The sequence below is a fragment of the Bos indicus genome, chromosome 14 (genome assembly GCF_029378745.1).
Source record: "Bos indicus isolate NIAB-ARS_2022 breed Sahiwal x Tharparkar chromosome 14, NIAB-ARS_B.indTharparkar_mat_pri_1.0, whole genome shotgun sequence".
Classification (NCBI taxonomy): domain Eukaryota; kingdom Metazoa; phylum Chordata; class Mammalia; order Artiodactyla; family Bovidae; genus Bos; species Bos indicus.
Window position 1 is genome coordinate 30,506,642 of NC_091773.1, and position 26,981 is coordinate 30,533,622.

At 40.5% G+C, this 26,981-nt stretch overlaps 1 protein-coding gene across 4 annotated transcripts in view; it reads right to left on the reverse strand.

The window, feature by feature from the left end:
- PDE7A (phosphodiesterase 7A) overlaps window positions 1–26,981 on the reverse strand; it is a 114,044-nt gene that overhangs the window by 74,841 nt on the left and 12,222 nt on the right. The gene's annotated exons all lie outside the window — the stretch shown is intronic.

Sequence of the window (26,981 nt, forward strand, 5' to 3'; positions counted from 1 at the left end):
AGAGATCGAACCCATGTATCTTTTGTCTCCTGCACTAGCACTACCCGGGAAGCACTATTAAGAGTATGTGTGTGTTTTAGGAGAGTGATGCATAAAATATATTTTGGGGAAAAAAAAAAAACTTGGGTGCCAGGGGATGGAACACTGGCATTAATACAGTGGAAGACCAGTCTTCAGGAGCTCTGCAAGAAGGCTGCTGCCTTAATCCAGAATAAGACGATGGCCAAGATTAGGGATGATCCATAGGAACGGAGAAAGGTGACATGATTCAGGGGACTAATTTGCTGTGTTTCAGGAGAAGGCTCGGTGCCCCAGGGACAACTGAGTGGAAGTGTCCATCTAGGAGTCTGGCTTGGCTTGAGCTAGAGAAGGGATCTGGGAGTAATCACTCAAGACCATGTGGTGAGTCAGAGAACAAATTTATGGCTGCCAGGAGTAAGGATGAGGGGAAGGAACAGTCAGGGAGCTGGGGACGGACATGTACACACCGCAATTATTTAAAATGGATAAACAACAAGGACCTACGACATAGCACATGGAACGCTGCTCGATGTTTTGTGGCAGCCTGGATGGGAGAGGAGAAATCAGTTCAGTTCAGTTCAGTTGCTCAGTTGTGTCCAATTCTTTGCGACCCCATGAATCACAGCACGCCAGGCCTCCCTGTCCATCACCAACTCCCAGAGTTCACTCAGACACACGTCCATCAAGTCAGTGATGCCATCCAGCCATCTCATCCTCTGTCGTCCCCTTCTCCTCCTGCCCCCAATCCCTCCCAGCATCAGTCTTTTCCAATGAGTCAACCCTTTGCATGAGGTGGCCGAAGTACTGGAGTTTCAGCCTTAGCATCATTCCTTCCAAAGAAATCCCAAGGCTGATCTCCTTCAGAATGGACTGGTTGGATCTCCTTGCAGTCCAAGGGACTCTCGAGAGTCTTCTCCAACACCACAGTTCAAAAGCATCAATTCTTCAGCACTCAGCCTTCTTCACAGTCCAACTCTCACATCCATACATGACCACTGGAAAAACCATAGCCTTGACCAGACGGATCTTTGTTGGCAAAGTAATGTCTCTGCTTTTCAATATGCTATCTAGGTTGGTCATAACTTTTCTTCCAAGGAGTAAGCGTTAAAAAAAAAAAAAAAAAAAGGAGTAAGCGTCTTTTAATTTCATGGCTGCAGTCACCATCTGCAGTGATTTTGGAGCCCCCAAAATTAAAGTCTGACACTGTTTCCACTGTTTCCCCAGAATGGATACATGTATGTGTATGGCTGAATCCCTTTGCTGTTCACCTGAAACTATCACAACTTGTTAACTGGCTATACTCCAAGGGAAAAGAAAAAGTTAGAAAAATAGTAATAGGTATGATCGCTTCCCCCCAAAAGAAGACATGTGGTAAGACTGAAAGTCAAAGTCACTCAGTCGTGTCCGACTCTTTGCAACCCCATGGACTATAGGGTCCTTGGAATTCTCCAGGCCAGAAAACTGGAGTGGGTAGCCGTTCCCTTCTCCAGGGATCTTCCCAACCCAAGTCTCCCACATTGCAGGCGGATTCTTTACCATCTGAGCCACAGTGAATCACCAGATTACTCAAGGAGAAAAGATAAGACAGTTAACACCAAAATCTTTAGACTTAGAAACAGGAAAGGCCTGGGAGGGCAAAACTCGCAAATAGTTAACTATTCAAAATAACCAGCAACACCCATGTAGTTGTTTTTTTTTTTTCCTTTCACACATGAATACAAATCACATTCCCTCTTAAACCTATGTCATATTGAAGCCAGTAATAAACATCTTTAAGTGTAATACGAAAAGCAAATGACAAGAAGGCCATCACTCAACAAATTTCTAACTGCATCCCTGGCAGGGCTTATAGCTTCTTCCTAGGCTACCGAAGGAACTTCTGGTTCAGACCCTTCCTCCAATCCAGACTCTCTTAGTTCCTTTATAAAATGAAAGCAAGATACAGTAGATAATATTAAAAATTCTTCCATCCAGTCCTGTAACACACTGATTTGGAACAAGGAGCCAAGAATAAATAAAAGTGAATTAAGACAAAACTTGTGTTCCAATTTCTATTATTATTTACTCAGTGGCAGTAATGAATCGGTTTAAGCCTCTGAGACCACTTCCACCTTCAACAATGGACTGCTTTAGAGAGTGGATCCTATCACTGGACACGATGGAAAATGCTAGAAAATATCTACAGAAATAAATTCATGAGCTGGTAATAAAGAATATCTGGGCAAAAACTAAGTAAAGGCAGGAAGGCACAAAGAGAGGCAGAGTACTGAGTACTGAAGCTGGCTCTAGCATCCAGGCCAAAGTCAAGTGGGTGAGCCTGAACTCTGGGTTTCTCACAACCTCCTGAGTTGTGAACATGGAACAACCACCACAAAAAGCGTTGAAGCCCATGGTCTGCCCAAGTAGAGACAGCACCTCTGAGTAACCACTACTAAGGAATACAATGAGCAGGAGTAAATACATCGTATGTATACCTACGGCTCATTCAGGTTGAGGTTTGACAGAACACAACAAAATTCTGTAAAGCAACTATCCTTCAATAAAAAAAAAAATTAATTAATTAAAAATAAAAAACAAAAAAACCCAGCCTGAGTCAAACCACATCAAATCATGGTGTGATTTGACCAGCATCAGCTTGGAGAACAATACAGACATACACAGGCTAGTGAAAAGACTGTCATCTTTTGCATTTGCTACCATTTTGATGAACTTAATTGCAAAGGCAGTTAAGACTAACTGATGCTACCTTAAGTAGTAGGAACTGTGACAATGTATTTTAAAAAAGCAATTTCGTAATAAGGTTCAGAAAAAAGAACTATTTTCTCTTACTATAACACCATTTATTTACATTTAATAAAATGAAAAGAACACCAAGGCTTCTGTACTTAGCACATGTAATTACAATGCTTTGGCTAAAAACAATAGACAAAGAATTAAAATGGCAAAATTAACTCTGAATTTATGGCAAAGTATGTCATATTTCTTGAAGAAATGCATTCATTATCAACAATCTAAAAAGAAACAGAAAACTTAATTTATACTATCTAACATTAAAAAAACTGTCTCACTAAAAAGGAATTTTATCCATAGAGACAAAAAGTAGAATAGAGGTTCCTAGCGGCTGGGAAAGAGGGGACCAGCAATCAGTGTTTAATGGGTACCCAGCTCTGTGTGGCCAATGAGAAAGCTGGGCAGATGGGGAGAGAGGTGATGTTTGCCCCACACTCGTGAATATACTCAACATCACAGAATGGTACATCTAAAAGTGGTTAAAATAATAAGTTTTATCTTAGGTGTATTTTAGCACAATTTCAAAAACACATAGGCAAAAAAAAATTTTTCATCTAATTTCCCTCAAAGTTTGGATTCTCTTAAGTTTGAAATTCGTGCCAACATGTATCTTCTTAAAGCTGGACCAGGAGAGCAGAGACTTTGAATCATGTGATCACAGGTTCAAACCTTAGTGTCCAGTTTTGCTACAAGTCACATTCTAAAAACCTCTGTTTCCATTCTTCCATTTGGTGACGTGCTGTGTCACATTGATTGATTTGAGGATACTGAAAAATCCTTGCATCCCTGGGATAAATCCTATCTGATCACAGTATGTGATCCTTTTAATGTGTCGCTGGATTTGGTTTGCCAGTATTAATACTTTGAGGATTTCTGTGTCTATGTTTACTGATGTAGCCTGCAATTTTCTTTTTTTGTGGTATCTTTGTCTGGCTTTGGTTATCACGGTAATGGTGGCCCCACAGAATGAGCGTGGGTATATTCTTTCCTCTGCAACTTCTGGGATGAGTTTCAGAAAGGTAGGCATTAGGGGACACTGTCTGGCAGTCGGATGCCCATTTGTTTCAGAAAGTCTCACTGTTCTTTCCACGCTCTGTTCCTCTCTTTCCTCCAGAAGGAAGTTGATCCTGGTGATTTCAGCCCATGCATTAAACAGGAAACAATAATAAATGTGTAGAATTCATATTTTTCTAAAGGGAACTTAAAAAACTGCTGCTACATGTTGTGTACAAAACTGGTTTATGCCACATGGACAGAGAATCACAAGTTCGGTTTTGGTACTTCTCGTCCCTCTTTGTATTCAGTTGTATAGTACTTCCAGATTCAAAATGAGAAGAAACACTGTTCTGTATCAAACCATCTACAAGCAATAAATGTTATATTTAAAAAAAAAAAGAAAGGTAGGCATTAACTCTTCTCTAAAGGCTTGACAGAACTCACCTGTGAAGCCATCTGATCCTGGACTTTTGTTTGTTGGAAGATTTTTAATCACGATTTCAATCTCACTACTTGTGATTGGTCTATTTTTATTTTCTATCTGTTCCTGGTTCAGTCTTGGAAGGCTGTACCTAAGAATTTGCCCATTTCTCCTAGACTGTCCATTTTATTGTCATAGAGTTACCTGTAGTCATCTCTTACGATCCTTTGTATTTCTGTGTTGTCCACTGTAATTTCTCTTTTTTCATTTATAATTTTACTGATTGGAGTCCTGTCCTGTTTTTTCTTGATGAGTTTGGCTAAGGGTTTATCAGTTTGTCTTCTCAAAGAACCAGCTTTTAGTTTCATTATCTTTGCTATTATTTTGTCTCTCTCTTTTTTAAAGCCATGCCATGCAGCATATAGGACATCAGATTCCTGACCAGGGATCAAACTCACACCCTCTGCATAGGAAACACAGACTGTTAGCTTCTAGACTGCCAGGAAAATCCTTTATCATTTCTTTCCTTCTAACTGTGGCTAAAAGGCACATGGAAAGATACTCAACATCACACTAACTATTACAGAATGCAAATCAAAGCTACAGTAAGGTATCACCTCACACCAGTGAGAATGGCTATCATCAAAGAATCTGCAAACAATAAATGCTGGAGAGGGTGCGGGGAAAAGGAACTCCTACCTGTTGGTGGGCATGTAAAATGGTACAGCCACTAAGAAGAACAGTATGGAGGACATAGAAAAAACTAAAAATAGGGCCCCCATACATAGATCCAGCAATCCCCACCTGGGCATATACCTGAAGAAAACAATAATCCAAAAAGACATATGCACCCCAATGTTCACTGCAGCTGTTTAAATGAATTTAATCACAGGTGTATCTACTTGTATTGGCAAAACAATTTATAGCTACGTCGTGACGCTTTTGTGACCCCATGGACTGTATAGCCCACTCCTCTGTGGAGTGGGTTGCCGTTTCCTCCTTCAGGGGATCTTCCTGATCCAGAGATGGAACACGTGTCTCCTGCAGGTGGATTCTTTACCACTGAGCCACTGGGGAAGCCCATATCCCTCTCCAGTATTCTTGCTTGGGAAATCCCATGAACAGAGTCAGACACGACTTAAGAGAGTAAACAAAAACAGCAAATATATGAGCTTTTAAATTTACTATTTCAAACACATGTGGGTTCAAGAACCCCTTGCCAAAACCCCACATTCTCCTGGGATCTGCCACAATCATTTGGGAACTATCTGTCAGAGGACCATGAGGTCAGGTGTGTGTGTACGCATGCCCCTCCCCTCCCCCTACCCCAAAGACACCCACTTCTAAAAGAGGTATGTCCCATTCAATATACCACAGCACTTTAAAAAAAAAAAAAAAAAAAAAACCTGATAAAACTGAGGAGGTAAAGGTGATATGAGAAAAACTGATAAGAAAAACACACAGGATCAAGGTTAAAAGGGGGACACTCCAACGAACACCAAGTATTTAACCCTCTCACCAAGCTGCATATACAGTACCTTATCATCCTTCCCTACCCTACAGGAGGATATTTTTTATTACCAAGAAGACATAGAAAACCAGTTAATATTTGTCTTTTATGGCACAAATTTAACCTCATTATCTCATTTTCACCCTATACTTGCTCCAAATAATCTGCTCACATTTTCCTGATCAGAGCCTGGACATGGCCACGCCACACCTGTACCAGCTCACTTCCTTCATCTAGAATACACTCCCTCCCACTCGGGAAAGTCACGTCAGTTTTAACACCTCCAGTGTGTGGTTGTGTAAAGAGAAAAGTAAAAGTCAGAAATTTTTGTCAGCCAAATTTCAAGATTTAATGAGGAAGCTTAAAAAAATTTAAAAAGAACTGAAATAGCTAATACAGCTTAAAGATTTATTGTATGAACAATTAAGAGCCAGTTGTATAAAGTTCAGGCAATCTGCAACTGATTAATAAGATGTATTTAGAGAATTTCTTGTTTTGAACTTGGAATAGTTGATTGTACTATATAGTTGCACTGCTAATTTAAGACAATGTTTCAAGTACAACTGATATACAAAATTATGACTCCTGTTCACTGAAAAGTTTCTAAAGTGTTGAGCAGAAAACAATTTTCAAAATTTGACAAGTAAACGGTTAATTGAAAGGCATTAGTATACTTCACAACTTACGTGATTCTTACATTACTTTCTGAGTGTAAATTAATACACACTTTCTGGAGGGTAGTTTGGCAATGTTTATTAGAAGGCTTTAAACCACACCTAACATTTTAACGAGTCATACCACTTCTAGGAAATAATCTTTAAGGAAGCTACCATAATGGACTGATTGGTTAACTATTAAAGAGAAATATGGAATAGCCACAGTCATTTACAGTGAGTGGTATACAATGTAAGTGTTCTATTTTCAAAAAGATTTAATTCCTGGATACTTTTACCTACTTGAAATTTGCAGTAAAAACAATGCATATATTCCATATGTAAATACACACAGACAGAAAGTAGATGACTAGTTGCAGGGGCTGGGGAGGGGAGTAAGAAGTGACTCTGGTTTCTTTTTTAGGTGATAAAAAGTGTTCAGAAATTAGTAGTGGAGGTGTGCAATATTCCACAACTTTGTGGATATATGAAAAAACATGCTGCATATTTCAGAAGAGTGAATTTCATGGTATGTGAGTCATTTCTCAAAAAATACCCATATTCAAACATTCAATATTTTTAACTCTTTGAGCACTCCCACCTCTGGCATCTCTATGTATCTGACTGTTTCATGTATGTACTATTGATTAACAAAGTCTGAGTTAACCTTCTTTTTTCTCATTTGCTCCCGTGTGTGGTTCCTCATGTAAAACTGTGCTAGATCTACAAAAGCAACTAAGCTCTAAAAACAAATGCAAGGCAAAGTTCACATGCATCTGCTCAGCATATACTGTCATTAAAATGAAGCAGGTTTATACTAATAGATGAGCATGCAAGAACACACTGGGGTTGTGTATTGTAATTTTTAATGCTTGGTGTGACTGCGGCATACTTTACTGACTTTATGACCAACAAGATGGACGGGACTTTAGATATCATGACTGACATCTACACTGAAGCAAACATTTCCGAATATTTTTCCTTCAAAATTCCAGATTATTAATTTTAAAATATTCTGAAACTGCAAGGGAAGCTTTAAATAAAACACTGTTAACATTTTTTTTTAACAGCTTTCTTGAGCTACAGCTCACAAATCATGTAATTCCCCCATTTGAATAAACAATGCAATGGCTTTTACAATAGTATAGTGACAAATTCATGCACCCATCACCAGTGTTAATAGTATTTTCATCACCCTAAAGGAATTCCCAGATCTATAAGAAGTTACTCCCCATTCTCCCTCCCCAAGCCCACTGCAACCACCTATCTTTTTATCCTGATTGAAATACATTTCCTGAATAGTTTATATAAATGGAATCATGCCCAATGAGTCTGGCTTATTTTCTGTCTCAGCATGTTTTCAAGATTCACCCAAGATGCACCACAGAGCACAAATTTATCTTTTTTATTATTGAATAATATTTGTCCATTATGGAACTCAGCCTGAATATTCATTGGAAGGACTGACGCTGAAGCTGAAACTCCAATACTTTGGCCACCTGATGCAAAGAACTGACTCATGGAATAGACCCTGATGCTGGAAAAGATTGAAGGTGGGAGGAGAAGGGAATGGCAGAGGGATGAGATGGTTGGATGGCATCACCGACTCAATGGATATGAGTTTGAGTAAGCTCCGGAAGTTGGTGATGAACAGCCTGGCATGCTGCAGTCCATGGGGTCACAAAGAGTCGGACACGACTGGATATAACACTTCAGTCTATCAGCTAATGAACATTTGGGCTATTATGGCTATCAATTTAATACTGCTGTTATAAACATTCATGTACAGATTTGTGTGTGGCCCTGTTTTCCCTTCTCTTAGGTATATACCTAGAAGTGAAACTGCCAGGTTGTAGCATAACTCTACACTTAGGGTTTGAGGAACTGCCAAACTGCTTTCCAAGTGACTGCACCATTTCACATTCCCACCAGTACTGTATGAGGATTCTGATTTCTCCACATCCTTGCTAAGACTTACCATCTTGACTTTTTAAGTCATGTCCCATTGTGGTCTTGACTTCTATTCCCTGGTGGAAAAGATGTTGGACTATCTTCCATATCCTTACTGGCCATTTGTAAATCTTCTTGGGAGAAATGACTATTCAGACCTTTGATCCATTTTTTAATTGGGCTTTCTTTTTATTATTGAGTTATATGAGGTTCTTTTACATCCTCGATATGACTTCCTTATTAGGTATGTGATTTGCAATTATTTTCTTCCATTATGTGGGTAGTCTTCACTTTCCTGAGAGTGTACTTGAAGTATAAAAGTTCTCAACTTTGATGAAATCCAAGCTATCTATTTTTTTCTTTTCTTGCTCATGTTTTTCACACCAAAGAATCCTCTTCGAATCCAAGGTCATAAAGATTCACCCTATGTTTTCTTTTAATTTTGAAAGTTTCCGTTTCTAGATTAGGTCTCTGATTCTAAGTTATTAGAATCAACTGTCTTTGTGGGGTTCTGGTATCAGGGTAATATTGGCCTCATAGAATGAGCCAAGAAGAATACTATTAATATTCACAATTTTTCTTGATGAATGAAAACTTTTACTACACAATCAAAATAAAATAGAAAAATATATACTGAAGCTGATAATGTGATTGGAAGTGTCATCCACAACCCTGTGTAGACAACACTGTTGGCTGTATATTCAACAGCCACCCCTCCTCCTTTCCTTCCTAAAGCAACATTTTGTTCATCTGTGTAGACAGCCATGAGCATCAGAGGAGTGTGGGCAGCCTCAGACCTGGAGAGTGGGCTCTGACTGGTCCACACCAAATCAGGATGGGCCCATCTCTCTTGCCAGGGACCAAGTCAGAAATGGCCATGTGAAGTTGTCAGGTGTGATGCAAAGTTTGCAGTGGGAGGCTTCACGCGATGGGCTTCTTTGCACTTAACATGATACAAAACGGAAGACAGCCCCTTTCTTCCTCTGAAAGTTGTCCTGTCTGGATACAGAGAACTGTGCAGCCACAGCAGGGATACAGCATCATACCAAAGACAGTAAAACAGAAACACAGAAAAAGCACCTGGGTCAGTAATGGCGATACCGAGCTGGTCCATCAACTAAACCTGGAGCCACTCTTGAGTCTTCCTGCTGAGGCTTTTGTTTGCAGAAACTGGAAATTAGTTTTCGGCTACCTGCAACTAAGAACTAGCTGTATAATGAGTGGTGAGAGGGAGCCTGTGCGCATCAGCTCCAGGCACCAAATTGTGCACTTGTCCCAACAATTCATTCACTGGCCTTATGTCGACAGCATCGTATCAGCCATGGTAAGGGTAAGTACACTGGCAGAAACTGGCAAACGACACAACTCAGGGTTACTTTTTTCCTCAGGGATCTCGTCATTTTAAGCCCTTCCCAACACACCTCTGGATACAACTCGATTTAAGATTTTTCTGTTCATCAAATCAACCTTTTTATTCCCATGATAAAGCTATAAATGAGTATTTACCAAGTTTACCAACAGAATACTGTACATATTTGAGTTTCTAATAAGACTATTCAGAAAAAAATCTCAAGTATCTGAAGTATTACCATAAAATATTCCAAATGAAAAATTATTGATAATATAAATTTTAAAAGATTATAAAACATTATGTACAGTAAAAGCCAGAAAGAAAGAATATATTTGGATAGATAATAGGATTGTTGAGTGAAGCGAAAGTCCCTCAATTGTATCTGATCCTTTGCAATCCCATGGACTACAGTCCATGGAATTCTCCAGGCCAGAATACTGGAGTGGACAGTCTTTCCCTTCTCCAGGGGATCTTCCCAACCCAGGGACTGAACCCAGGTCTCTCGCATTGCAGACAGATTCTTTACCAGGTGAGCCACAAGGGAAGCCCAAGAATACTGGAGTGGGTAGCCTATCCCTTCTCCAGCAAATCTTTCCAACCCAGGAATCAGACCAGGATCTCCTGCATTGCAGGTATATTCTTTACCAACTGAGCTAACAGGAAAGCTCGATACCAATATGTTCATGCTGTCATCTCTGGGTGGTAGAATTACAGATCATTCTTTTATTTTTGCCTGATTATTTTTCCCCTAAAATTTCCATCACGAACATGTATTACCTTAGTAATGACGAAAAATACAACTCATCCTTTTAAAAGGAAGAAATTTAGTGTTTTTTGTTCATGAACACGAGAAGACACTATTTTTTTTATTTCATTTGTATCCAGGTAGAGCCTATATAATCCTCTGCAGGCAGGAAGAGAGTTCCAGGTTTTAAACTGGGTGATTCTGTGCTACCATCTATAGCACAAAGTCATAACCCTGTTCTCTGACACTACCTCAAGAAGATGTTGTAGGCAGAAACTGAATTATAATATGCATTATAAGAAGAGTGGCTGAATTCACATAATCCTTTGAAAATAAAATCTGAATCAAAATCTCTATTTTGAAATATGCATGTGATATGATCCATGAAATTGCATTAATTCTATTCTTAAAGATAATGAAGTAAAAAAGCACAGGTCGAGCGTCAAAAGATTTGGTTGCTAGAGGTCAACCTTATTGTCCCTAGGATCTCTGGCAACCAGCAAAACTCTCTGAACCTAAACCTTTGCATTTGTCAAGTGGGGCTAATACCTTCCCATCTCTCTTCACAGGTTGAGACAAAGGAGAAAGATGGTATTGTATGTCACCACTTCATTACAGACACGTTTTAAGTCTTGTAACAACTGCATTATGTCCCACTCTGATACAAAGGACAGCAGTTACAACTAACAATGTATGATGCTAGTTTCCCTGGTAACAAGCTAACTGCCTCACTGCTTTAAAAAGCTTTGTATTAAAAAATCTCTTTTCTTTGCTGCCTTGCTGTGTTTTACTTGCCTCAAAAAATATAAGAATGCTATCAATAAGGTACTGTTGCTGCTGCTGCTAAGTCGCTTCAGTCATGTCCGACTCTGTGCGACCCATAGACGGCAGCCCACCAGGCTCCCCCGTCCCTGGGATCCCGAAGGAAATGGCAACCCACTCCAGTGTTCTTGCCTGGAGGGTACTGTTACCACAACACAATATTGGATGGGAGAGAAAGCTATAGATCATGTCCTGTACAGCGCTGCAGAAGTCCTAAACAAAATACCAGCAAGTAGGACCATTAGAGGAATAATATACCTTAACCAAGTAAGAATCATTCTAGGAATGTAACAGCTAATTTCAGAACACTTACTAGGATAATTTACCAAATCAGTGGTTCAAAGGTGAAAAACCGTAAGCATCTCAAATAGATGCCCCAAAATGCTTACAAATAAAAGAAACAACCATTCCCAAATAAATACTCCCAATGAAGTAAAGGTAAAAGGGCAAAATTATCATTATTTGCAAACACTGCATTACTTGCAGGTGATTAGGAAATAAACAAGGTACTGAAAAACCATTAGAAAAAATAAGAAAATTCAGTATGCAGCTGATGACAAAATTAATACAAAAATCAATAGTTTGTCTACTCAGACAGCAAGATCAAACCAGTCAATCCCAAAGGAAATCAACTCTGAATGCTCACTGGACGGACTGGTGCTGAAGCTCCAATACTTTGGCCACCTGATGTGAAGAGCCAACTCACTGGAAAAGTCCCTGATGCTGGGAAAGATTGAGGGCAGGAGGAGAAGCAGGTGACAGAGGATAAGATGGTTGGATGACATCACCAACTCAATGGACATGAGTTTGCGCAAACTCTGGGAGACGGTGAAGGACCGGGAAGCCTGGCGTGCTGCAGTCCATGGGGTCACAAAGAGTCGGACACAACTAAGCGACTGAACAACTTACGAACAGAAAACATAACGAGAGAAAAGATTCCCATGACAACTGCAACTGAACAGAAGTAAACCTGGGTATAAACAACAAAAATGATAAAGGACTCTACAAAGAAAATTTTCATCTCTATTTAGGCATCTCAGAAAAGACTGGAATAGAAAGACTCAGTACTGGAACGAAGCTCAGTATTGGAATGAGGGCAGTTTCATCAGTCAGGCTCCAGGCAGGAAACTGATGATACAATTCAAGGAGTAACTGAGAAGAAATTCAGGAAAGAAATATTTACTAAGGTCTGGGTGTGGTGAAGCTCTCAGAAGCCAGCAGTAGCAGGAAGCTGTTACTTCTACATCCTAGTGAGGACTCTCACCATAGGTGAGGAAATACCAGGTAGAAGGTGAACCTTCAGGAGACAAACAGTGCTAAGAAGGTGAGAGGCTGGGAAATACACCCTGAACCTCTCCTTCCGCCACCGCCCATCTGCTGCCAACCCTCCCACGTCCAGCAAGAAGCCAGGGGCAAGAGACAGCCGGCCAAAGAAATCCACAAAGGTCAGCCTCCTGAGTTGGTGCAAAAAGAAGACCCAGCAGCTTGTCTCTTCTGACTCCTTACTCTCTGTTAGGCACTGCTCTAACCATGTTGTTTGGATGAATTCTAAGAAGGGCAGTTTGCCCACACAACAAACTCGAACAATCCCAGCAAAACATACCAATAGGATATTTTATGGGTCTGAGAGGGGAGTTTTTGACTAATGATAAATACTTCTAGAATAATAAACATGCATGCCCAACCAGGTAGGGGAAAAAAGAGGGGACAAGAGTCCTCTCATATATTTTAAAGTATTATTAAGCTATAACACACACAACAGTTTAATCCTGGCACATCAACAGACTGCTCACTCAAAGAGAATAGGGTACAGCAATAAACCAAATAGATACCAGAATTTCACTCATGATAAAGGTGGCATTTCAAATACATGGGGGTAAAGTTGTCTATTTAACAAACGGTTTAGGGGAAACTGGATAGTAAGTAAAGGAAAAAAGCTAGATTTGTGCCTGATTTCTTACACCACAATAAATTTTAGAAGAAGCAAAGATCAAAACATGAAAAACAAACTGTGGAAATAGAATTATCAATGTAAAAGACTGGAAGAATACAAGAAAGCTCTGTTATCTTGAGGCATAGCAGATGAGACTCTAAGTATGACAGAAGCCTTAAAAAGGGGTGAAATGATAGACTTCACTAAATTACCACACACAAAGAATTACCATAAAAAGTCAAAAGAGATTAAATACTAGTAACATTATAAGAAGAATTATTTCCCTAATGTTGGGACACTACTTTTATGATACAACAAGACATTTTACATGTTATTTAAAAATATAAATGCCATTAAAATAAAAATGTGCATAGTATCACTTACAACTAGAGAAGCAAAACATACTTAAGTAGATACCTTTTTAACCCAGCACATTGTTGAGGACTAAAAACATTGATGATAACACCTCAGTGCCAGTGAGGGTGTGGCGATGCCAGAAGAAAGAAACAGCAGGTATTCTGCGTTATTCAAACTCTCATCATCTAACTCAGGAACCAGCGCCCGCCCAATCAGTTTTCAAATGGCCCCCTCACTGTACAGACTGTCCCTACTCTGGCCATCCAAATCTTAGGAACTAAACAGATTTCAGTAACACCACATCTCTCACTATTTGAACTCACTGCACAAACTCTCACTGTGTTAATTTAAGAAAAGATATGAACAAGGAACACACTGTGAAGTATACAGACAGTTTTACAGTAAGAATGTCAATTGATGCAACCCTTTTGGAGCTAAAGGAATTGTAAATGCATGTAGCTTTTGACCCTACTTCTTCTCCTTCTAGAAATGTACACCATGGATATACTTACGTGGGAATGTGAAAACACATGCACAGGATATTCACTGCAGCACTGTTTATAAAAAGACACACAAACAAAAGTACTATTAGCCTAAATATCTTTTTTTTTTTGGCCACACCATGTGGCTTGCAGGATCTTAGTTCCCCAATCAGGGATTGAACCCAGGCCCTGGTAGTGATGCCACTGGCCTGGCAGAGAATCATACATACGTAAATGCTCAGTTGTGTCAACTCTTTGTGGCCCCTACGGACTGTAGCTTGCCAGACTCCGAAGTCTCTGGGATTTCCCAAGCAAGAATACTGGAGCAGGTTGCCATTTTCCACTCCAGGGGATCTTCCTGACCCAGCAAATTTCCTAGCCTAAATATCTTAATCAACAGGAACATACAACTTAAAGAATATTCATGCAATGAATTCATGAGTTTCCAGTTTTCCAGAGATGACTGATACTGGGAAAAGACCACTTAGTGAAACTAAGAACCAAAATGTCATTGTAAATATAAAAAATGATAATTGTTTTCTAAGATGGGCTCAATAAAGGACAGAAATGGTATGGACCTAACAGAAGCAGAAGATATCAAGAAGAGGTGGCAAGAATACACAGAAGAACTGTACAAAAAAGATCTTCATGACCCAGATAATCACGATGGTGTGATCACTGACCTAGAGCCAGACATCCTGGAACGTGAAGTCAAGTGGGCCTTAGAAAGCATCACTACGAACAAAGCTAGTGGAGGTGATGGAATTCCAGTTGAGCTATTTCAAATCCTGAGAGATGATGCTGTGAAAGTGCTGCACTCAATATGCCAGCAAATTTGGAAAACTCAGCAGTGGTCACAGGACTGGAAAAGGTCAGTTTTCATTCCAATCCCAAAGAAAGGCAATGCCAAAGAATGCTCAAACTACCGCACAATTGCACTCATCTCACATGCTAGTAAAATAATGCTCAAAATTCTCCAAGCCAGGCTTCAGCAATATGTGAATCGTGAACTTCCAGATGTTCAAGCTGGTTTTAGAAAAGGCAGAGGAACCAGAGATCAAATTGCCAACATCCACTGGATCATCGAAAAAGCAAGAGAGTTCCAGAAAAACATCTACTTCTGCTTTATTGACTATGCCAAAGCCTTTGACTGTGTGGATCACAATAAACTGTGGGAAATTCTGAAAGAGATGGGAATACCAGACCACCTGACCTGCCTCTTGAGAAATCTGTATGCAGGTCAGGAAGCAACAGTTAGAACTGGACATGGAACAACAGACTGGTTCCAAATAGGAAAAGGAGTACGTCAAGGCTGTATATTGTCATCCTGCTTATTTAACTTATATGCAGAGTACATCATGAGAAACACTGGACTGGAAGAAGCACAAGCTGGAATCAAGACTGCCGGGAGAAATATCAATAATCTCAGATATGCAGATGACACCACCCTTATGGCAGAAAGTGAAGAGGAACTCAAAAGCCTCTTGATGAAAGTGAAGGTGGAGAGTGAAAAAGTTGGCTTAAAGCTCAACATTCAGAAAACAAAGATCATGGCATCCGGTCCCATCACTTCATGGGAAATAGATGGGGAAACAGTGGAAACAGTGTCAGACTTTATTTTTGGGGGCTCCAAAATCACTGCAGATGGTGACTGCAGCCATGAAATTAAAAGACGCTTACTCCTTGGAAGGAAAGTTATGTCCAACCTAGATAGCATATCCAAAAGCAAAGACATTACTTTGCCAACAAAGGTCTGTCTAGTCAAGGCTATGGTTTTTCCTGTGGTCATGTATGGATGTGAGAGTTGGACTGTGAAGAAGGCTGAGCGCCGAAGAATTGATGCTTTTGAACTGTGGTGTTGGAGAAGACTCCTGAGAGTCCCCTGGACTGCAAGGAGATCCAACCAGTCCATTCTGAAGGAGATGAGCCCTGGGATTTCTTTGGAAGGAATGATGCTAAAGCTGAAACTCCAGTCCTTTGGCCACCTCATGCGAAGAGTTGACTCATTGGAAAAGACTCTGATGCTGGGAGGGATTGGGGGCAGGAGGAGAAGGGGACGACAGAGGATGAGATGGCTGGATGGCATCACTGACTCGATGGACGTGAGTCTGTGTCACTGACACAGTTCACTGACTCCTGGACATGAACTCTAGGAGTTGGTGATGGACAGGGAGGCCTGGCGTGCTGCGATTCATGGGGTCGCAAAGAGTCAGACACGACTGAGCGACTGAACTGAAATGAAGATTATGACTTCCCAAATAAAAAATATAAAAACAAGTTTAGGTTATATCTAACAAAATTTAGGTTATAATTCTAACTATGCACAAATTCTAAGAATAAAAAAAGAATCAAGTATTGACTATTGTTGAGTGCAACCTTTTCAACAAAAATGTGTAATATATCCTTCATGTTTTCTTCCTTTTTTTTTTTAATTTTATTTTTAAACTTTACATAATTGTATTAGTTTTGCCAAATATCAAAATGAATCCACCACAGGTATACATGTGTTCCCCATCCTGAACCCTCCTCTCTCCTCCCTCCCCATACCATCCCTCTGGGTCGTCCCAGTGCACTAGCCCCAAGCATCCAGTATCGTGCATCGAACCTGGACTGGCATCTCGTTTCATACATGATATTTTACATGTTTCAATGCTATTCTCCCAAATCTTCCCACCCTCTCCCTCTCCCTCAGAGTCCATAAGACTGTTCTATACATCACTGTCTCTTTTGCTGTCTCGTACACAGGGTTATTGTTACCATCTTTCTAAATTCCATATATATGCGTTAGTATACTGTATTGGTATTTTTCCTTCTGGCTTACTTCACTCTGTATAATAGGCTCCAGTTTCATCCACCTCATTAGAACTGATTCAAATGTATTCTTTTTAATGGCTGAGTAATACTCCATTGTGTATATGTACCACAGCTTTCTTATCCATCATGTTTTCTTCCTCAAATCCTGATGATCATCTTTTCCAAAACTACTCAATGGCTTCATCCATTTTTCCTAAGATTCTCTCTTTAATTATTTGCATCAAAAGTCACTGTAATTGGGTTTCCTTAAAAACATCTATAATAGTATGTTATCATCTTTCACCTTCAGTTGACTGTCAATAGTTTTGAATTCTTTAATGTAACACACATGAATTTCATGAAAACCTGCATACTTTTTGTAAGATTTGCAATTTCAGTTTGCAACTGATTTTACTGTATTTGACCAATAAAAATATTAATAATGGACCAGGAGCAATATTTAAGTGGGAATAAATTTTTAAAGTGGTAAATTTTTTTTTTCCAGTAATCATTCTAGTAACAGATACTAGATATCTATGCATAGAAAACAGTGATCAAATTGCCAACATCTGTTGGATCATAGAAAAAGCAAGAGAGTTCAAGAAAAATATCTGCTCTATTGACTACGCCAAGCCTTTGACAATGTGGATCACAAGAAACTAGGGAAAATTCTTCAAGAGATGGGAATACCAGACCACCTGACCTGCCTCCTGAGAAATTTGTATGCAGGTCAAGAAGCAACAGTTAGAACTGGACATGAAATAACAGATTGGTCCCAAGTTGGGAAAGGAGTATGTCAAGGCCGTATATTGTCACCCTGTTTATTTAACTTAAATGCAGAATACATCATGTAAAATGCTGGGCTGGATGAAGCACAAGCTAGAATCAAACCTCAGATATGCAGATGACAACACCCTTATGGCAGACAGTGAATAAGAACTAAAGAGCATCTTGATGAAAGGGAAAGAGGAGAGTGAAAAAGTTGGCTCAACATCCAAAACACTAAGATCATGGCATCCAGACCCATCACTTCATGGCAAATAGATGGGGAAACAATGGAAACAGTGACAGACTTTATTTTTGGGGGCTCCAAAATCACTGCAGATGGTAACTGCAGCCATGAAATTAAAAGATGCTTGCTCCTTGGAAGAAAAGTTATGACCAACCTAGACAGCTTATTAAGAAGCAGAGACAACACTTTGCTGACAAAGGTTCATCTAGTCAAAGCTACGGTTTTTCCAGTAGTCATGTATGGATGTGAGAGTTGGACCATAAAGCTGAGCACCGAAGAACTGATGTTTTTGAACTATGGTGTTGGAGAAGACTCTTGAGAGTCCCTTGGACTGCAAGGAAATCAAACCACTGAATCCTAAAGGAAATCAGTCCTGAATATTCACTGGAAGGACTGATGCTGAAGCTGAAACTCCAATACTTTGGCCACCTGATGCAAATAACTGATTCACTGGAAAAGACCCTGATGCTGGGAAAGACTGAAGTCACGAGGAGAAGGGGACAATGAGGATGAGATGACTGGACGGCATCACTGGCTCGATGGACATGAGTTTGAGTAAGCTCCGGAGCTGGTGGTGGACAGGGAAGCCTGGCAGGCTGCAGTCCATGAGGTCACAAAGAGTCGAACACAACTGAGCAACTGAACTGAACACAGACACTAAGGAATCACTAAGAGAATGACATACCGACTATATTCATACAAAGATGCTCAAGATTTATGTATTTATAGAATAATGCTTATTATGATTTCATGTGCTTAAAAAAGATTTCCATATATATACCTATAAAATGTACTCAGATATGTGAACAAAGTTGCAATAAAAAAACCTTTAAGAAACTACAAACACTATTTATCTCTGGGGAACTGGGAAGGAGAGGTTTCCTTAACTGCATTCAATACCCTACTGAATTTTTAAATTTCACCACAAAGTATTACTTTTACAATAATGATGGTGATGAGGACGCTATGGGCATGCTGTGTGGGGGTGCTGAGTCGCTCAGTTGTGTTCGACTCTTTGCGACCCCACGGACTGTAGCCAGCCAGGCTCCTCTGTCCATGGGATTCTCCAGGCAAGAATACAGGAGTGGGTTGCCATGCCCTCCTCCAGGGGATCTTTCAGACCCAGGGATCAAACCCAAGTCTCTTACGTCTCATGCACTGGCAAGAGGGTTCTTTACCACTAGCACCACATGGATAATGCTGTGACTAAGCTATAAATTAAGTACCTAGTAATAATACAGAAAAATCTGTGATTCCAGCTTCCAGGAGTTTAAACTAAGTCCCAACTTACTGAAGCCATTAAATGTAGAAATCTCAAAAGTTGGTTAATGAAAAGCCTTTCAAAAGATATTCTTACACAACACTTGATTACCCTAATAGTTGTTTTTTTTTCCCCCCTAAATATATTACTTCAGACAGCAAACTTTTTATTCCATTATCCTTTAAACAGGAGCAATGAGCTTTGAAGTTTAACAATGAATCAAAAAATTCACCAATACGTTTTACATTCTACATTGCAACTAACTTCTCAGAAACTACCACTTCTTGAGTTCTGGCATCACATCAAAGAAAAATATCCACCATTATAAGGACAGGCAACTATAATACATCTCTTTTCCAACTAGCAGGGCTGGATTTTCTTCATATACTTCAGCCAAAGCAACACACTGAAACAAGTTCCAAGCAGACTGTCTTCCATTAAGCAAAAACTAATGAGATCTGAAAAGTGTAAGTCAATGACACTCATTAATTTTTGTGCTTTGGAAGATACAGAATTTTTTCATTAAAAAACATTTTGTTAACACACAATTGGTATAGTTATTTTTTAAATGAATAGTAGTTGAATTTTTCTACTTTGTAATGCAAAAAATATCAATAGATAAAATCCATATTTAAAAAAAGCTCTTTAGCATCTTCACCAATTTTGTTAGCATGGTCCTAAAGCCAAAAATTTTGAGACCAGTTCATTTCAGTCACTCAGTCGTCTCCGACTCTTTGTGACTCTATGGACTATAGTCCATAGAATTCTCCAGGCCAGAATACTGGAATGGGTAGCCTTTACCTCCTCCAGGGGATCTTCCCAACCCAGGGATCGAACACAGGTCTCCCACACTGCAGGCCTATTCTTTACCAGCTGAGCCACACAGGAAGCCCAAGAACACTGGAGTGGGTAGCCTATCCCTTCCCCAAAGGATCTTCCTGACCCAGGAATCGAACTGGGATCTCCTGCACTGCAGGCAGATTCTTTACCAACTGAGCTATGAGGGAAGCCCCCCCCCCAAAAAAAATTATGTTAACACACAATTGGTTATTACTGTTATTGTTAAATGAATAGTATTTGAATTTTTCTACTTTGTAATACAAAAAAAAAAAAAAAAAAATCAAGAGATAAAACCCATAGTTTAAAAAAATCTCTTTAGCCTCTTTACCAATTTTGTTAAGAGAGGAAAGTGGTCCTGAAACCAAAAATTTTGAGATCAGTCCAGTTCAGTTGCTCAGTCGTTGTCCGACTCTTTGTGACCCCATGGACTACAGCACGCCAGGCTTCCCTGTCCATCACCAACTCCTAGAGCTTGCTCAAACTCATATCCATCGAGTCAGTGATGCCATCAAACCATCTTATCCTCTGTTGTCCCCTTCTCTTCCTGCCTTCAATCTTTCCCAGGATCAGGGTCTTCTTCCAATGAGTCAGTTCTTCACATCAGGTGGCCAAAGAAATGGAGTTTCAGCTTCAGCATCAGTCCTTCCAATGCATATTCAGGACTGACTTCCTTTAGGATGGACTGGTTGGATCTCCTTGCAGTCCAAGGGACTCTCAAGAGTCTTCTCCAACACCACAGTTCAAAAGCATCAATTCTTGGGTGGTCAGCTTTCTTTATAGTCCAACTCTTACACCCATACCTGACCACTGGAAAAACCATAGCTTTGACCAGATGGACCTTTGTCAGCAAAGTTGAGATGGTAAGGACCAAAAGGCAAACAGCTTGGAACAATCTGTGTACAGCTGGAATCAAGAATGCCAGTAAAAATATCAATAACCTCAGATATGCAGATGACACCACCCTTACGGCAGAAAGTGAAGAGGAACTAAAAAGCGTCTTGATGAAAGTGAAAGAAGAGAGTGAAAAAGTTGGCTTAAAGCTCAACATTCAGAAAACTAAGATCATGGCAGGTCCCATCACCTCATGGGAAATAGATGGGGAAACAGTGTCAGACTTGATTTTGGGGGGCTCCAAAGTCACCGAAGATGGTGACTGCAGCCATGAAATTAAAAGATGCTTATTCCTTGGAAGGAAAGTTATGTCCAACCTAGATAGCATATTCAAAAGCAGAGACATTACTTTGCCAACAAAGGTCTGTCTAGTCAAGGCTATGGTTTTTCCAGTGGTCATGTATGGATGTGAGAGTTGGACTGTGAAGAAAGCTGAGAGCCAAAGAATTGATGCTTTTGAACTGTGATGCTGGAGAAGACTCTTGCAAGTCCCTTGGACTGCAAGGAGATCCAACCAGTCCATCCTAAAGGAGACCAGTCCTGGGTATTCATTGGAAGGACTGATGCTGAGGCTGAAACTCCAATACTTTGGCCACCTCATGTGAAGAGTTGACTCATTGGAAAAGACCCTGATGCTGGGAGGGATTGGGGGCAGGAGGAGAAGGGGAACAGCAGAGGGATGAGATGGTTTGATGGCATCACTGACTCGATGGACATGAGTTTGAGTAAACTCCGGGAGTTGGTGATGGACAGGGAGGCCTGCTGTGCTGCAGTCCATGCGGTCACAGAGTCTGACATGACTGACTGAACTGAACTGAAGATGAATTATAACGTGATGGAGCTAGGGTTGGGGGGTGAAATGTTACAGATACTAAGCTTGTTTTTAGATCTAATCTAATGCCTTCTTTACAAGTCAAGAAATGGGAAAAATGTATTTAAAGTTTTTATATTAACCTTCATATTTAGATTTCCAGTGTCTTCATCTTATCCTGTGGATCTGATTTACCATCTGGTGTCACTTCCTGACAACCTTAAGAGCTTCTCATATTTCTTTTAAGGCCAGTCTGCTTGCTACAAATTTCTCTAAGTCTCTGCATAGGAACATATTTATTTCACCCTCATTTCTGAATGATAGCTTTGCCAAATGTAGAATTGTTCACAGGCAGCTTTTCTTCTTCCAGCCCTTCAGGCATGTCACCCCACTGCCAGAGTTTCTGAGGAGAAGGCAGCCACTGATGGTAACTGAATTCTTTGTCTTGCTGTTCTCACGGTTTCCTTGTCTTTCAACAGATTGTCTATGCTGCATCTAGGCACAGGTCTCTTTGTATTATCTTACCAAGATTCACTGAGCTCCTGGATGTGTAAAGCTCTTCATCAAATTTGGGAAGTTTCCCAAAATGCTGTTTTCTGCATCTTTCTCTCTCTTTCTGAGATTCCCATTACACATATGTTTTATGCTTGAGTCTGAGGCTCTGTACATTTTTCTCTTTTTCAGACTGAATCCTATCTGTTGGTCTGTCTTCGGATACATTGACTGTTTTTACTAGCATCCCAAAACTGCTGCTGAGCCCCTCTGGTGAATTTTTCATTTTGGGTATTGTAGTCTTCAAGTCTAGAATTTCCATTTCAACGTTTCACTTTGGAATACATCTAGATTTATTCGCAAAGAAGCTGCAAAGACAGTACAGAGAGTTCCTGTATATGCTTCACCTTGCTTCTCCTCAAGTTAATACCTTACATAATCATGATACACTTATCAAAAGAAAGTAACATGGATTCAAAACTGTAGACTTTACTCAGATTTCACCAGTTTTCCCTCAAACGTCTTTTTTCTGTTACAGGATCTAATGCTGAATACCATATTGCATTTAGCCATTATGTCTCCTTCAGTTCAGTTCAGTCACTCAGTCGTGTCCGACTCTTTGTGACCCCATGAATCGCAGCATGCCAGGCCTCCCTGTCCATCACCAACTCCCGGAGTTCACCCAGACTCACGTCCATCGAGTCAGTGATGCCATCCAGCCATCTCAACCTCTGTCGTCCCCTTCTCCTCCTGCCCCCAATCCCTCCCAGCATCAGAGTCTTTTCCAATGAATCAACTCTTCACATGAGGTGGCCAGAGTACTGGAGTTTCAGCTTTAGCATCATTCCTTCCAAAGAAATTTCAGAATGGACTGGTTGGATCTCCTTAGTCTCCTCTAATCTGTAATAACTTCTTTGTTTCTCATGACCTTGACAGCTTTCAAGAGTACCAGTCGGGTGCTCATGTAGCATGATCCCAAGTTTCACTCTATTTTCTCATGACTGGACTCAGGTTATAGGTCTTGACATTCTATCAAGGAGAGGCTTCTTTTTGGGTTGTTTGTTTGTTTAAATAATTTTTACACTCCATTTGTTGGAGAATCTCCATTTGTTGATTAACTATTGTCATATTTTCCTTTAATTATTTAAATACAGTTTCCTTTGGTTCTTTTAACATAGTTACAGTAGTTGAAGTCTACTAAATCTAGCATTTGGGAACATTCAGACACAATTTTTGGGGCTGCTATTTTTCCCCCCTATGCACTAGTTACACTTTCTTTCTGTTTTCTTCCATGGCTTGTAATTTTGCTACTGCTAAGCCTTGGGATTTTATATAATGTAGCAACTCTGGACTCTGATTCTTTCAACCTTATAGGTATTGTTGCTGTGTTTGACTTTTCTGTCTGGTATCATGCCTAGGCTAAATACGTGAACTCTGCCTCCCCGAGGTATGTCATCACTCATGTCTCTGCTCAGTCTTGTTTTAAATAGATCTTTTTATTTTCAAGCCTGACTTCCCAGGGCCTGCAGCTTTGCATAACTTCGTGGTCAGCCTGTGACAGGACAGAGGTTATGCTCAACTCCTCAAGCCAGTGAGGTTCCCTTCCCTGCTGGCGGGTACGTGCGTGGGTAGGGGAGCTTCTGTGATGTTCAGCCTCTGTTCCAGTTTGCCCCAGGTTTCCTTTCCTCAGGGCCCTTTCACATCTCCCAGGCGCATGCATGTAACTTCAGGATCTTCTCAGGTCTTTCCCGGGTTTATGCTCCACCTTATCGAGCAACATGTTTACCCCAAACAGCACTGCAGTTCCAGGCTCTTTGAGCTCACCACCGGCCCTCCCCTACGCTTCTGAAAATCCCCATCCACAGAAGACATCACTGCACATCACCCATCACTCCAAAGAGCTGACCCTCTTCAAGCTGAAGTCTGGATGCCCTGCTTCCTACTGGCAGAACCACATGCCAAGCAAGCCAGGACACAGTGGAGTGAAATGGGAGGAGCTCCAATGAAGAATGCCACAGATTTTCATTTTTCTCACTCCAACAAGTTTAACGGCATTACACTTTCCAAAGTTTCATGCAATTGGCCTTTGGTCAGTCTCCAGAGTACTGAAATGGTTGCTTTAGAAAAGCAATGTAGAAGTAAAAATTGTATTCAAGTGTTCACACTCTTTGAACCAGTAATCCCAGTTCTATAAAAACCAACCTAAGGAAACCCCAAATGTGGAGAAAGCTGTGTATAGCACATTCTTTTACTTCTGCACAGAAAAACATGAGATAAAAATGTCTAAAATGTTAACAGCAGTTATCTCTGGATGGGAGACTATGGACAATGCTTATTTTCTTTATAACAAGTGTGTATTAACTTTGGTCCAAAAAAAAATTCAAGTGACTTTTTAGAATTCCTCTTAACAAATATCACCCAACTCTCTCTTTTAATGTGTTTGCTATTCCCAGTCCAAATGGACAGGGCTCCTGTTTTAATTCTGGGTTTTTCCTTCCCACTCACTGAAAAAAACTCAGAGAAGCACAATCAGAAAGGCACTCTCAGAAGGAGATCTAAATCCAAATCCTAGAAACACTGTTTACAGCTTTGCTACTCTGGGTAATTTTTCTAAATCTCAACGCATCCTTAAAAAAGATTACGTAATCTTAGAGATTAAGATAGCTCCAACACCACAGAGGGCAGCTCAGAAAGGGTATAAAAATGAAGTTGGAACTCTGGGGGGCGGGGGAGGGAAAAGTCTCAGACTATAAAATGAAATTGTCAATATAAGAATATGGTTTGGGATTCATCCCAAAGAGAGTTGTGGTGACGTATGACATGACATGATGAGCATGACTCTGACAGAGGAAGTTTGTCTCCCTTCTTCTGTAGTGAACACTTCTATGTGTTGTATAGGAAGGACACAGCAGGGAATAGTGTGAACAAGGTTTGTGCTTCCTGACCACACCTTCTGTGGTGGCAGGGATGGAGAATAAGGTCCGGGTAGAAGTCAGACAGAAATAGACAAATCCAATTAGTGGGTCTGTGCCATAAATAAAACAAGGTAATAAAACAGATGAGGGAGGGGTGCTTTTTAAATAGGGTGGTCAGGGAAGGCTCCTCTGCTAAGGGTGAGCTGAGACTTGAAGGAAGAAGAGGCACAGAAGACCTTGGGTCTGGGGGCAAAGCAGGGGCAAGGTCAAAGATGGGAAGAAACCTGACAATGTTCACAGACAGCAAGAAGACCACTGCATAAGGAAACAAGACTGAGCTTAGGAGGGATTAGATCCCATGGGGCTGTATGATGAAAAGGAGTTTGGATTTTATTTTCATTATGACAAGAACCATGAAACAGGGATTTTTCAGCAGAGTAGCATGATCTGGTTGCATTTTTAAAATTACTTCGAGACATCCCCTGGTGGTCTAGTGGTTAGGATTCGACGCTTTCACTGTGGAGACCTGTGTTTAATCCCTGGTCAGGGAATGGAGATCCTGCAAGCCATATGGAGCAGCCAAAAATAAAAATTTTTTTTTTGACAGATCTGGCCAGAGAGAATTCTAGCAATAGGATACTACATACCTTGAACTAGTAGGAGTGACAGCACTCTCAGAGGCAGAATCGAGCAGAACTCCCACACAGGTGGAATTTCAGCTCTTTCTCTCTAAGCAAGCATAAAGGTCTCTTGTCAAACCTTCCTTGGTTCTCCCAGCTTCACTGTGCCACCACTGAACTTCACACACAATCCTAATCAAGTACTGCAATCATGTCCTTACACAGATGTCTTTCCTGATGGACGAACTCTAAGAATGGAGGCAGGAAGCATGTCTTATTTATTTTTGATAAACCAAGCCAAATGCCTGGCAGAGTAAAAGTGCTCCATAAACTCCTGACTATTGCAAGAAGGAACAAACCCATTTTAAAACGTTCAAAGCTGTGTGTATTAGTAAAGGACCACCAACACGGTGGCTTACAACAACAGATATTTACTCTCCGTCTGCAGGCTAGCAGTCCAAAATCAAGGTGTGGGCAGGGCTGTGCTGCTCTGAATAAACGAAGGCTTGAGGGAGGAGTCCTCCCAGCAGTGTAGTGGTTTCCCACGTGGCTCGGCCAGCACTGGAGCTCCTGGCCCGCAGCTGCCATGAGTCCAGTCTCTGCTCGCTCTTCATGGCTTGCTTTCTTGTGTGTCAGAGGCTCTCTGGGTCCCTGCCTCTTCTTAGCCTCCAGTCTGCCCTAACCCATATGACCTCATCTTGACTGCATTTACAGAGATCTTCATTCCAAATAAGGTCACATTCTGAGTTTCCACATAGACATGAATTTCTGGTGGACTCTATTCAACCCATCACACCTTTCAACACTGCAATGGACTGCCTTAAAAAGCAGTAGTCTTCTCATTCCAAATGTGTTCAAGCAAAAATGGAATAGCCAAAATCAGGGTGTTCAGCTGAAGAGACTTCACATTGCCCAGCATGTGCTTAACCCCCTTGGTTCCAGTTACTCAGCTAGATGCTGGGGGGCTGACTCGCCCAGACTCCTCTCACTTTGATGTTCTATGATTCCAGGTCATAAATATTATAGCAGAAAGCTTACCTTCTCAGCTCTGAAATGGGCAAAATGTTTTTTGTAGACTATCTGCCTCCAAACTCAGTTCATTTTTCCATTAACAATGTAGTGCATTCCTCCATACATCAAACCAGGACTATAATTCCATTTTAATAAACCATTTTGAATACCTACTATATGCCAGTAACTCGTTTCTGACTAACTTATCGATATAGTAAATTATTAGCTTGTGCATCCCTATGGAGAACAATAAAATACAGCAACAAGGTAACGTGAAATACAGTAAACAGTGGCTAACACACTG